Here is a 13020-nt window from a genome sequence, read left to right on the forward strand (position 1 = left end):
TTTACCTTTTTTCTGGCACGAAATATCTTTGCTTAAAGTAGAACTATTCATAAAGAACAGAACTTCTATTTTTAGAACATCTAGAGATATAATAACTTCACCTCAGCCTCTAGCACATGTTGCAGCAATTACATTTATATGTGATGAAATAATCTCGCGTTTTCTGTATGAAGAGATATTTCATGTGTAATTCTTTTTTTTTTCTTTCGCAAAATCGTTCAACTGTTTACATATGCTACAATTTTTGAATGATTTCTATGCTTAAAGACGTACAGTACCTATATTTTCATGTATTTCAAATACACCATTTCAAATGCAATATGTATTTTGGGGTGGGTAATGTTACACGCGCATCTTATTGCTTTAGTTTTTAGTAATTTGATGGGCATAAATTCGTGGAGTGGGTGTCGTGTTCTAATCTAGGACCCCGATCAATATTGTGACCTTATGCCCCTATACGGCTATAATCCATCCATACCCCTATAATGGCATAAACGATCAGAGCCATATTTCAGAACCTCGTCTCTGGCATAAAGGATCAGAGCCATATTTCAGACCCTCGCCTCTGCAGCTCATTAGTAGATGACACAGAAGAAGCCACTATCTTAGATTCCTAGATTACACTCCGAGTTCTTCAACAAGATAAAAACCCCCAGCAACCTAGGAAAGCCCCGCTTGCTTTGTTTTTATTGGTAACTAGCAGCCCGCCCCAGCGTTGCCCGGGGCAGAAGGGGGCTGGGGGCAGCATTTGTTGCCCGGGGCAGAAGGGGGCTGGGTGCAGCATTTGAGGCTTTGAAAAATGTCGAATTTAACTGAAAAATCTGCTCTTGCAGAATGTGGGGGAGCTTTACGGCAAGCAGCAGCTTAATATAACGCTGGCGCCCGATTTTTCAGTTAAATTCGACATTTTCAAAGCCTCAAATGCTGCACCCAGCCCCCTTCTGCCCCGGGCAACAAATGCTGCCCCCAGCCACCTTCTGCCTCGGGCAACGCTGGGGCGGGCTGCTAGTACCTAATAATTCTGTTATATTCAGGATCAATAGTTAGTATTTTTTTTTTATAAAATCATTTGCCATTTCAACTTGTTTCCCCCGCCTCAATTATTTCAAGCACGAAATACTTATTTGATTCCTCAGAACCTGGGCTGTAGAAAGCTCAGTGGTTTAATATGCCTTAGATGTTTGTTCGTCACAGAGCTTGAATCACACTGGACGACCCAGCCTTTCATCCTTCGGAGGAAGATAACATGAGTACGAAATGGGTTATAACGCCTGTTTTCTTTTTTTCAACAGGAGGCACTTCCATTTTACGTGTGCTCAACAAAATGCTCAACATATAAACATAGGTGATTGCAATAATTATTTTAGAAAGCACTACGAAGCAGTAGCAGGTACTATTTGTGCGCACACCAGTGTAAGCAGTGCTTTTCAGTGGCTTGCAGTGACCCGTGCGGCTCAGGTCTTTGAACTGCACTGCAGAGATTTAAAGAGAGGCACGTGACATAATGAGGCACAGAGGTGAGGCAAAAAAGCCTGTGATATTCTTTAGTGAGGCCCAAAGGGCCATAACTCAAGGGAAGCAAGCAGCAGCCTCTCAATGACCATGGGAACTCCAGGGCTTTATTCTGAGCCTGTATAACCCAAATATAATATGCCAAGATCTTTAAATATGTTCGACCTCTGTGTGTTTCAGAGGCTGTGACATCATCTCTGTAGTTATGGTTGAGTCATGCTTAATATTAAATTCATTTTTAAATGTTCCTTATAAATTGTGCTGATTTATAAATAAAGTAGCTGCCCGCCCCAGCGTTGCCCGGGGCAGAAGGGGGCTGAGGGCAGCATTTGAGGCTGTGACACTGCTGGAGCGTTAGTCCCCCGCCCGCCATGACATTGCCCCGACCCCCTCCCGCCTCCCGCCTCCCGCCTCGCCTGAGGTGCACTTGGACACGGACAGCAGCGTGACCGTCATTGAAGGTATGCAGACTTACATTTCGCCCGCCTCCCGCCTTACCTGAGCAGCCGCTCCTCCCTGCTTCTCCGCCGCTCCCCCTCGTCATCACGCACGTTGCGGCCAGCGCAACGTTGCTGCCGGCGCTACTTTTAGGGGACTACTTTTTTTTTAAAGTTAAATTTTTAAATTTACGTTTATTTTTTACTTTTCATCGCCTATGTCCTTCTACACACCCTGACATTTAAAACAATGTATTGGGTGTGTAGATTGGTGCTGTGGTTCCCGAGTTTACCTGGCTCAAAGGTGAGAGTTCTCTCTTTATAATAGTAGTATAGATGGTGTTGTCTCCCGTATGGTATCAGCGTCGGATCACTGAAATAATATCGAGGGACAAAATATCGACTTGCCAAAATATTGTGGACAAAATATCGACAGTCAAAATATCGAGTTTGTATCTACACACAGGTAAGTACAAAAATATCGAGTACAAAATATCGTTAACAATAATATAGATGTAAAAAATATCGACTTTATTAAAAACAGTGTTAAATTAAATTAATATTAAATTTTTATTACTAAAATATACTTAAAACTACTTAAATTAAATTATAATAATTAAATAATAAATGAAAATAATAAAAATAATTTTTTACAATCTTATTTGTTGACCCTGAACCCTAAAAATACCCCTTTACCCAAAACTGACCCTGAACCCTAAAACTACCCCTTTACCCAAAAACCCAAAACTGACCCTGAACCCTAAAAATACCCCTTTACCCAAAAACTGAAAACTGACCCTGAACCCTAAAAATGCCCCTTTACCCATGAACTGAAAACTGACCCTGAACCCTAAAAATACCCCTTTACCCATGAACTGAAAACTGACCCTGAACCCTAAAAATACCCCTTTACCCTAAAACTGAAAACTGACCCGGAACCCTAAAAATGCCCCTTTACCCAAAAACTGAAAACTGACCCTGAACCCCAAAAATACCCCTTTACCCTAAAACTGAAAACTGACCCTGAACCCTAAAAATGCTCCTTTACCCAAAATTTATCAATATTATTTAATTACCAATTAATTATTAATTAACAATAACAATAAAGTAAATATATTAGAACATTAGCTGTAATTATTTTAATAATTAATATTATTTTTTCCAAATTAATTACTTAAAAATAACACAAAATTATATATATTAAAAATTTACTCTAATTAATGTAATTAACTAATTACAATTAATTAACAATTAATTACTAATACAAAATATGTTCAAAATTATATTAATTAATTAACTAATTAATATTAATTAATGATCAATTAATTATTAATTAAAAATATTAACAAACATATATTAATTAATTAATTATTATTAAATTACTTCCCACCCTATTCCCCTATAAACCCACAACCTGCTACAGAATTACATTACGCAATTATTATAAAAACAAAATTCATTTAATAAAATATTTTATAACATTAATACACACTATTCACACATATTATTACATAAAAATACACTATAAAATATTATATATTATTAAAAATTCGATATTTTTGCTATCTATATTTTATACAGTCGATACTACTTCACTTACCTGAAAAACGATATTTTTGTAGTCGATATTATGTCCAGTCGATATTTTGTCCAGTCTATATTTAAAACTCGATATTATGTCCAGTCGATATTTTGGAGTCGATATTTTGTCTGTACACCATCAGCGTCAGTAGATGCTCCCTCTCTCTCAGGTCTAAAAATCCCTATTTTAATGTTTGCGGACGACACGCTTATTCTATCTAAAACTCCCAGTGGCTTGCAGCGTGCTCTGTCCATTTTTTTAAAATTTTGTGGGGAACACGGTCTAGAGGTGAATGCGACCAAAACGAAACTCATGATTTTTAAACCGCACCGTAGTTTTAAGTCTAAAATTGTCATGAGTGGTCGGCCTCTTGAGGTGGTAAATTCATTTACGTATTTGGGTATTCATATTGCAGATAACAATAGGTGATGTCAGCACATAAACTTTGCTACTCTGCGACACAAGCAATTAGCTGGAGCTATCAATTCCGAACACAGAAAGTCTTTGACCAAACCCGTCAAGCCAGCATTGCTAGTTTACGAAGAGAAGGCAATTGGGTCCGCACTTTATGGTGCGGAGATGTGGGGATTTGAAAAGCTGAGTACCCTACAAGCCTCAGAGAATAAGTTTTTACGGTTACTCACTGGTACCCCGAAAAGCACTCCATTGTTGCTTTTAAGATATGACCTTGGTAGGAAACAAATCATGGATCTAGCTAGACTACGACCAATCCTGTATTGGCGAAGGCTCTGGACTACTCCCGAGCTTTCTCACTACGCCGAAGGTTTTATTGATGTCATCAAAGCGGATTGTTTTCATAAAATTAGCTGGTTCAAATCACTGAAAGCAACTTTGTTTGACCTTGGGCTAAGCTTGATATGGTTAGACCCAGCAGGTGCAACATTTCCCACTAAGTCTGTCCTAAAAAATATATTTTGGGAAAATGTTGCTAGTAGGAGTCTGAGTAGATCTAGCAATGGGTCCATGACTGCGGGTTTTCTTGAGGTTAAACTGTATCCTGCTTTGGAGTCGTACTGGGATATCATATCTAAGCCGGGAGACAGAAAGCTCCTATTCCAACTGAGAGCTGGATCCCTTCCCATAAGATCTTTGTCAGCAAAATGGGGAGCAGGGGGGTGTGACACCTGCCCAGCCTGTGGAATGGGGAAGGAAACACTTGGAAGTTTTTTGTTTTCTTGTAAAGCTTACTGTGCTCCAAGACGTGTCTGGTTAGCACCTATGTGCAGGAACCTTGGGACCACCTGTAGCTCTGTTGCCCTGCGTATTATATGTTCGAGCCCACTTACATGGATATTGATAGCCACAGCAAAATATATTGGATGGGCATGGGCGATCAGACAGAGACTGCTAGTTAATTAACTATTCTCTGTCTGTAAAATCTGTCTCCATGAAATTGTTATTATTGCTTTTAGACCACTAATGTTTTTACAACTTTGCTAATGTTATCAATGTATTAATCTCTTTTTTATTTGCTAAACAAGTATTGTGGGAAACTTTTTAATTGAGCGTATTTTATGGATTTAATAGTGCTGTTTCTGTGATTGAATGTAAATTTAATTGTATTTTAACATTTTGTGTATGTCTTGCTTTTATGAGTAACTAGCAGCCCGCCCCAGCGTTGCCCGGGGCAGAAGGGGGCTGGGGGCAGCATTTGTTGCCCGGGGCAGAAGGGGGCTGGGTGCAGCATTTGAGGCTTTGAAAAATGTCGAATTTAACTGAAAAATCTGCTCTTGCAGAATGTGGGGGAGCTTTACGGCAAGCAGCAGCTTAATATAACGCTGGCGCCCGATTTTTCAGTTAAATTCGACATTTTCAAAGCCTCAAATGCTGCACCCAGCCCCCTTCTGCCCCGGGCAACAAATGCTGCCCCCAGCCACCTTCTGCCTCGGGCAACGCTGGGGCGGGCTGCTAGTACCTAATAATTCTGCCATATTCAGGATCAATAGTTAGTATTTTTTTTTTATAAAATCATTTGCCATTTCAACTTGTTTCCCCCGCCTCAATTATTTCAAGCACGAAAGACTTATTTGATTCCTCAGAACCTGGGCTGTAGAAAGCTCAGTGGTTTAATATGCCTTAGATGTTTGTTCGTCACAGAGCTTGAATCACACTGGACGACCCAGCCTTTCATCCTTCGGAGGAAGATAACATGAGTACGAAATGGGTTATAACGCCTGTTTTCTTTTTTTCAACAGGAGGCACTTCCATTTTACGTGTGCTCAACAAAATGCTCAACATATAAACATAGGTGATTGCAATAATTATTTTAGAAAGCACTACGAAGCAGTAGCAGGTACTATTTGTGCGCACACCAGTGTAAGCAGTGCTTTTCAGTGGCTTGCAGTGACCCGTGCAGCTCAGGTCTTTGAACTGCACTGCAGAGATTTAAAGAGAGGCACGTGACATAATGAGGCACAGAGGTGAGGCAAAAAAGCCTGTGATATTCTTTAGTGAGGCCCAAAGGGCCATAACTCAAGGGAAGCAAGCAGCAGCCTCTCAATGACCATGGGAACTCCAGGGCTTTATTCTGAGCCTGTATAACCCAAATATAATATGCCAAGATCTTTAAATATGTTCGACCTCTGTGTGTTTCAGAGGCTGTGACATCATCTCTGTAGTTATGGTTGAGTCATGCTTAATATTAAATTCATTTTTAAATGTTCCTTATAAATTTCTTTTTTTTAAAGAATTTGTAGAGCGCAAACTGTCGCCATTGCAGGCATCCTGGCGCTGACAGAGTCTGAGGGGGAGAATTGAGGAGTGGAACAAGAGGTATAAATTGTGCTGATTTATAAATAAAGTAGCTGCCCGCCCCAGCGTTGCCCGGGGCAGAAGGGGGCTGAGGGCAGCATTTGAGGCTGTGACACTGCTGGAGCGTTAGTCCCCCGCCCGCCATGACATTGCCCCGACCCCCTCCCGCCTCCCGCCTCCCGCCTCCCGCCTCGCCTGAGGTGCACTTGGACACGGACAGCAGCGTGACCGTCATTGAAGGTATGCAGACTTACATTTCGCCCGCCTCCCGCCTTACCTGAGCAGCCGCTCCTCCCTGCTTCTCCGCCGCTCCCCCTCGTCATCACGCACGTTGCGGCCAGCGCAACGTTGCTGCCGGCGCTACTTTTAGGGGACTACTTTTTTTTTAAAGTTAAATTTTTTAATTTACATTTATTTTTTACTTTTCATCGCCTATGTCCTTCTACACACCCTGACATTTAAAACAATGTATTGGGTGTGTAGATTAGTGCTGTGGTTCCCGAGTTTACCTAGCTCAAAGGTGAGAGTTCTCTCTTTATAATAGTAGTATAGAAAGAACTCTAATGAGCACTGTAAGAACGACCAGTTCCGAGTGACATCTTTATTGACGTCTTATGTCCAAAAACTCACGTCAAACAAGGCACCTTTCAGGTATAAATCTTACCAATGCTGCCTTAGGCAAATGCGATGGTGTGGTGAATACAGGAGCAGAACAGCTGTCCCTTGCAGAGCCCAGCAGATGCAAGAAGCCCACGGACGCTGCCCCTCCTCCTCCTTGACGCGCTGAGAAAGACGCTGTCTTTTCTCCTGCAGAGAAAATCCAGCTCCGGCGTTTCTAGCCTACCCTTGCGGGTGACTGGAATATCGAGTCCTGAAAGGAGATACCAGCCCTCCAACATTCTATTCCAGAGGTATGGTGTTGACTAAACCCTTAGAGAGAATTCTTGAAGCAAACTCTTGGCAAAACCAACTTAACTGAACTGCTACTTACTTGCTCCCTCCCAAGTATTAAGCTTAGGTCAGGTACACTGGGGTAGGCGTAGTTAGAAGCACCAGTTGAGTACGTTAGTCAAATGTATATATGAATGTATATGTTTTCTTCATTTTAACCATTATATGGCTAAGAAACCATATCAATGCTTTTACAGTATTATTTCGCAATCCTCCTTTTACTGTACGCACTCTTTATAATAACAAGTCTTGTAATTGTGGCAATTCATTTCTCTTGCATGAGAAGAAAGACTGTTCAATAAATAATACCTTTTATTGAAAACGCCCGTCTCTCTATTCTCTGCATACTGGTGAAAGTAATCTGCACAACTGACTGAGTGAAATAGCTGTCTATTGTTTCACACGACTCTAGAGATTGACTCTTATTCTAAGGAGCAAAGTTGTCATGTTTATGCGGTTGTTGGATAACTGAATCCCTTCTTGTCTGTACCAGGGAAGCTGATCACTTCGTATTCAGTCAAGAAAGTTTCCAGTGACCTCTGAGCTAGTTGGTACAAACCCAATTAAGTCTAGCATAGTCAGTAGAGACCTGGAAGACCGCACTTCTACGTCTACACTGCTGTTTATGTTATTCCAATGCGCAGGGCCTATAGGGAAAATAGGAACTACACTACACTCCAACCCATTGAGCAGAGATGCTGTAGGTTGTCTAGAGCTAAGATTGGAACCCTGAGAGAAGATGAACTAGATGGTATTAGCCACTCCGGGGCAGTCATCATCAGATCTGGAAGATCCCTTTGGTCAAGGGTATGAGAGGACATCAACTCCTCAAAATCTTTCTAACTGAGTACTTGCATAAATTAAGTGTAATATAAACGTGGATACGTCATTATTGGTTTACTCGTGTAGCCGCAATGTCACTGTGATGTGTTTTTCCCTATTCTGGCAGTGTACAATGTAGCTTGGAATGGTGCTGTTTGTTGTTTCATTCAAAACTCAATACAATTGATTGTCAAAAAAAATAATAAGTGTAATATATAATTTTCCTAATTTGAAAAAAGAGCCACAAGTTGAGCTCCACCCAGTTTCTGAAAAAAAGTTCTGAAATGAGAAGCCTCGGACATGAATCCCAAGTTGATGGGAATACTCTACTGAGTCCATTACCTCCACATTGTCTTCTCCCTTGATATATTTTGCTTGGGCATACAGGAGAGGTTGGGGTATCATGCATTTGATATCATAGGAAACTGGCTTCTATACCAATAAGAGATGCCACACTATCAAATGGAATCTGACCCTTGTTATCACTGTCAGTATTGATGCGATGTCCCTCTGAACTTGCAACCCGGCCTGACCCTGGGAGCTTCACGTCCAATCAGAGATAAGGAATGACTTTTGAGTACTGCAATCCAAGAGAACCACAAGGCCCATGTCATGCGAAACAAGGGCTAATGCACTATGTGTCTAGAGATGTTCTGCAATAAATTAAACACCTGTTGCATATTTTCCCTTGTTTGTTCCAAAAGGCAAAATATACCATCTAATAGTCGAAGTAAGGGTGATGAAAAGATACCCTTTTGTGCAGAAGTTCCATTAACAGGGTCCAACATGTTGGCAAAGACTTGAGGTGCTGATTTGAGGCCTAAAGGGAATAAACAAAATTGATAATGCTGTCCTTAAACAGCACACTTCATAAAGATTTGATTACGTTTTCTCACATTAATGTGAAGGTTGGTGCCCTCTAGGACTTCCCTGGCTGAATCCATAGAATCATATTTTGAAGTCAGCTCACCTTAAAGCGGACAATTTCTACTCAATTATTGACAGCTTTGTTATTTAGTACCGGTCAAAAACCTTCTATCATCTTATCGACAAGAAAATGATTGAGTGATTTCCTGACACCTGTACCTTGAGTGGTACAGGAATAATCATCTTTTTCCAAAGTAGTGATGCAATGCCTTGCAATAAAGCTTAGTCCTTGATCATGCTTTTGAGGATGGGAGTACAAGTTACAACTAAATTTAGCGGGGTGTAGATGCGGTCAAACTAATAACCTGAAATCACCACTTCCAAAGCAAATTGGACGATACGCTGAGTTTCCATACTGAGGCAAAGTCTTAAATATGCCCTCTATTTACCCTGATTTTCCTCAGATCACAAGTAGCCAAAACCAATGCTTTTTCTGTCCGCCTGAGGTGTTGCACACTCTGCCTTCTTTCCACATCTCCTTAACTAGAAACTTCTCCATCTAGAAGGTCTTAGAGACTTATGTTACTTTATGGTATAGTCCACATACTCAGAGGAGAATGGAGCTGATACGTTGCCTTCATATGGAAGAGAATGTTTTCTGTCTGTAAACACTTTTTTAAGCATTTGTTCCAACCAATCTCTCAAACGTTTTATCACTAAGAAAAGTATTTTTTACAAAGTAGCTTTCTCAGCTTCATCAACATTCCAGGCGCTTATCCACATACGGTGGGGTGCCAACACTAAAGCTTCTGAAAGTAAGGATGAAGCTCTAAGAACTGGAACCTCACTATGCACCTACCAGAGCGCTCAGATCATCAAACTCTAACAAGATACTGCCACAATAAGGAAATTGGCTAAAGGATAGAGGCAAAGCATTAGGAGTCCGGGAGTCAAAACTTTGGAATGTCCTCCATCCTACAATGAGTTCAGAACAAACACGTTTTCAACTAATCTGGAACCAATCTAATTTGATCATCCATGTGTTGGTTGTACGCATGAGTAAAGGAACCAAGGGGCAGATTATCAAGGGGGGCGATAGGAAATGATCTCCGCTTTCGGCCGCTAAGCGGCGATAATGCTATCGCCCTATTAGCAAGCTGTCGCTAACAGCAGTTAGCGACAGATTGTAGGAGATAGCGAGTGGTTTGGGGCCCGCTTTTCATGTCAACGATATTTATAGCTAATGACATGCAAAGTGGGCGTACCCAACCTGTTAGCGACTGAAAGCAGTTGCTAACATCGCTATCGCCTAATACCAACACAGGCGTAGCGATGGAAATATTCGCGCTAAGCGCGAATATCTCCAAAAACTAGCGCCTGCACAGACCAGTTCTTAGTAAAGAACAGAGCACGTACCCCGCCAGTTGATCTAATGGTCCCAAAAATGGGATCCAGGTATATGAGGGGTGAAGAAGCTAGGAGTTGGCACTGCACCTGGACAAAATATATACAATCCAGATATATGCAAGGCAGAGGGTTTTTTTTGTTACCAAAAATATATTTTTATTTATTCATCCATATACTTTTTTGACCAGCATAAATAACACATAATATTGCACAATCAGACATCAAAAATTACAAAGAGATAAACATAACAAGGATACATTTTCACTATAAGCGCCTACCCAGCAACAAACCACACTTCATTCATACTCTCATTCTCTCAGAATCCTACCAACAAATTCTACCTAAGATTCTATCACTCCACTGACATTCATCATTACATTTCCATCATTCTGTTGTATGTCACACATAGGTGGTAAATATGTGGCATAGAACAGAGTCTTATTCAAGACAATAACTCATTGTACGGCCCTTTATTTAGAGTGACATGATAAGCCGTAATTCATGAGACATAAGCCGACGCGCGTTTCGGTGTATGGGCCCAAAGGGCCACACCTTCGTCAGGGCTGGGGACTGTTGGCTGGGAAGTTGATGATGATCTAAAAACAAAACACAATGCCTTAATATTTTTCTAAAAAATCAAAAGTTCACAATTCATTTATCATGATACAAATCTGGATAATCCAGTATTTTCAACAAATGCAGTTACTTTAAACCATGATAATTATCATTTTTCTTATCTTCACATAGTTGTCATTCTGACCGTGTGCAGTAACCAACTACCTAAAAGCACTCCCACTAACAGCCTCCCATAAGGTGAGGTCTGTAAAGGCAATTGGATGGCCAGAGCTAAGTAACCAATCAGGGACACAGTTATTCTTCTTACACACTTAGCCATATTTCATACTATACCAACATTCATTTTGGGACACATATTTGACCAGAGATGGAACAAAGAGGTTATTGTGAATCACTACAAGCTACAATATTGGGGATCCCTCACTTTGACTGGAAAGGAGGGCACTTTCTAAACACAATTAGTCCGTAGGAGGTATGTTAACCGTCATTTTAGTTTTATTTTTATTTTTACAGGGCGAGGTAACATATAGATCAGAGTAGGTACTACGACAACGACCCTGTCAGGCAGCTGTTTTTCTACATGTTGCGTAGGTCTATAGGTGCAATAAAAGTTCAACAATATCCATAATGCAATTTACCTGGTGAAGATATTCCCAGGATATTCTAATGCAATGTTGCTTTATATGTGTTTTCAGGAATCTCCTAGATGGTAAAAAATGAGCTCTGATTGTCTAGGATCTCTGGTAATTTATTTTATTAAACAGCGACAAGGATTTCAAGTCTAATTACCTGGGTCCTAAAAATAATATTTAGGAATGGTAGGCTGCACTGCTACTGGTAGGCTGCGAAGAGGATGCTGGAATATATTTTCTCGTGATTGTGATGTTATCAGGTACAGTTTTCCTAAAGTAGAATTATATAATCAAAATTGGCACTCCACTCGTATGTAGGTTTGTTCAGGGTAAAATCATTAGGGGTTTATACCAACCATAAATTGCAGGAAGATAGAACTCTAAGTCTAGAGTCAGACGATATATGATGTACAAAGGGTGGCATACATAAGTTCCTAATGGAGGATGAGAAAAAATACGTATCAAAAGGGAACAAATAAACGCTGGTATGTAATCACAGTTAACCGCAACTAAATGATACTTTAGTATCGGGAATTCCTTACATGTGCAGACTGATAGATCCACCGATCACAGGTTACTGCCAGGGAAAGCGCGGCGCGTAGCTGCCGAGGGTGCCGCCTGTGAACGGACGGAAACTAGGTTTCTCCCAAGTAGAAGAGGCGCGAGGATGCCGAGGGTGCCGTCTACGATAAACACAAAGAGGGAGGGCACATGGAAAGATGCGGTTAGGCGCATTCTTTTCCGAAGAGCGGGGATCTTAGCATATCAGCCAGTATCACTTACCTCGCATCAAGACGAGAAGTTCCAAGAATGGGGTTCCGGTTAGCCGAGTCGGCCGTTCCTGAAAGGCGACAGGAAGCATGGGTTCGCCAGGCCTGTCTAGATTTTAAATAGCTGATATTTCGCGCCATAGTTGATGTCTGTCAGCTGCTACGAGCAAAGGACTCGAAGACGGACTCGGGGTTAGCCGGTGTTTTTAATGTCGGCCATCTTAGAACGGGCACAAACTGCCTAAACAGCTCTATAGACCAGTTCTTAGCCATTATATCCAATGGGAGGTGGATATAATGGCTAAGACCCTGTTAGCGATAATGCGTGAATATCGCTGTATTCTCAGTGATATTCACGGATTTTGCCGCTATTGCCGGGAATTTCATCGCTTTTGAGATAAACGTTGCTAATAGCACGTTATCTCAGCGCAAGTGACATGCGTGTGGACTAAATAATCCAGTAGAAAGATATGGTGGCAAGCCAAGATGGATGTTGAAAATTTCATCAGGACCCATATCGCATGACTTGAAAGGTCAACCTTTGTCACTATAATTTTGTCAGATCACCACTACTCAATTCACAACAATGGAAGGCCACATCGGTGTCTGTCCAGACACTTCCTGCCAGAGAAAGTCACAATCTGACCACCTAGCCCACTAAGTAGGCCAACCTCCTCCCTCACCCACTTACC

This window comes from Lissotriton vulgaris, chromosome 11, assembly GCF_964263255.1.
Source record: "Lissotriton vulgaris chromosome 11, aLisVul1.2, whole genome shotgun sequence".
Taxonomy (NCBI): domain Eukaryota; kingdom Metazoa; phylum Chordata; class Amphibia; order Caudata; family Salamandridae; genus Lissotriton; species Lissotriton vulgaris.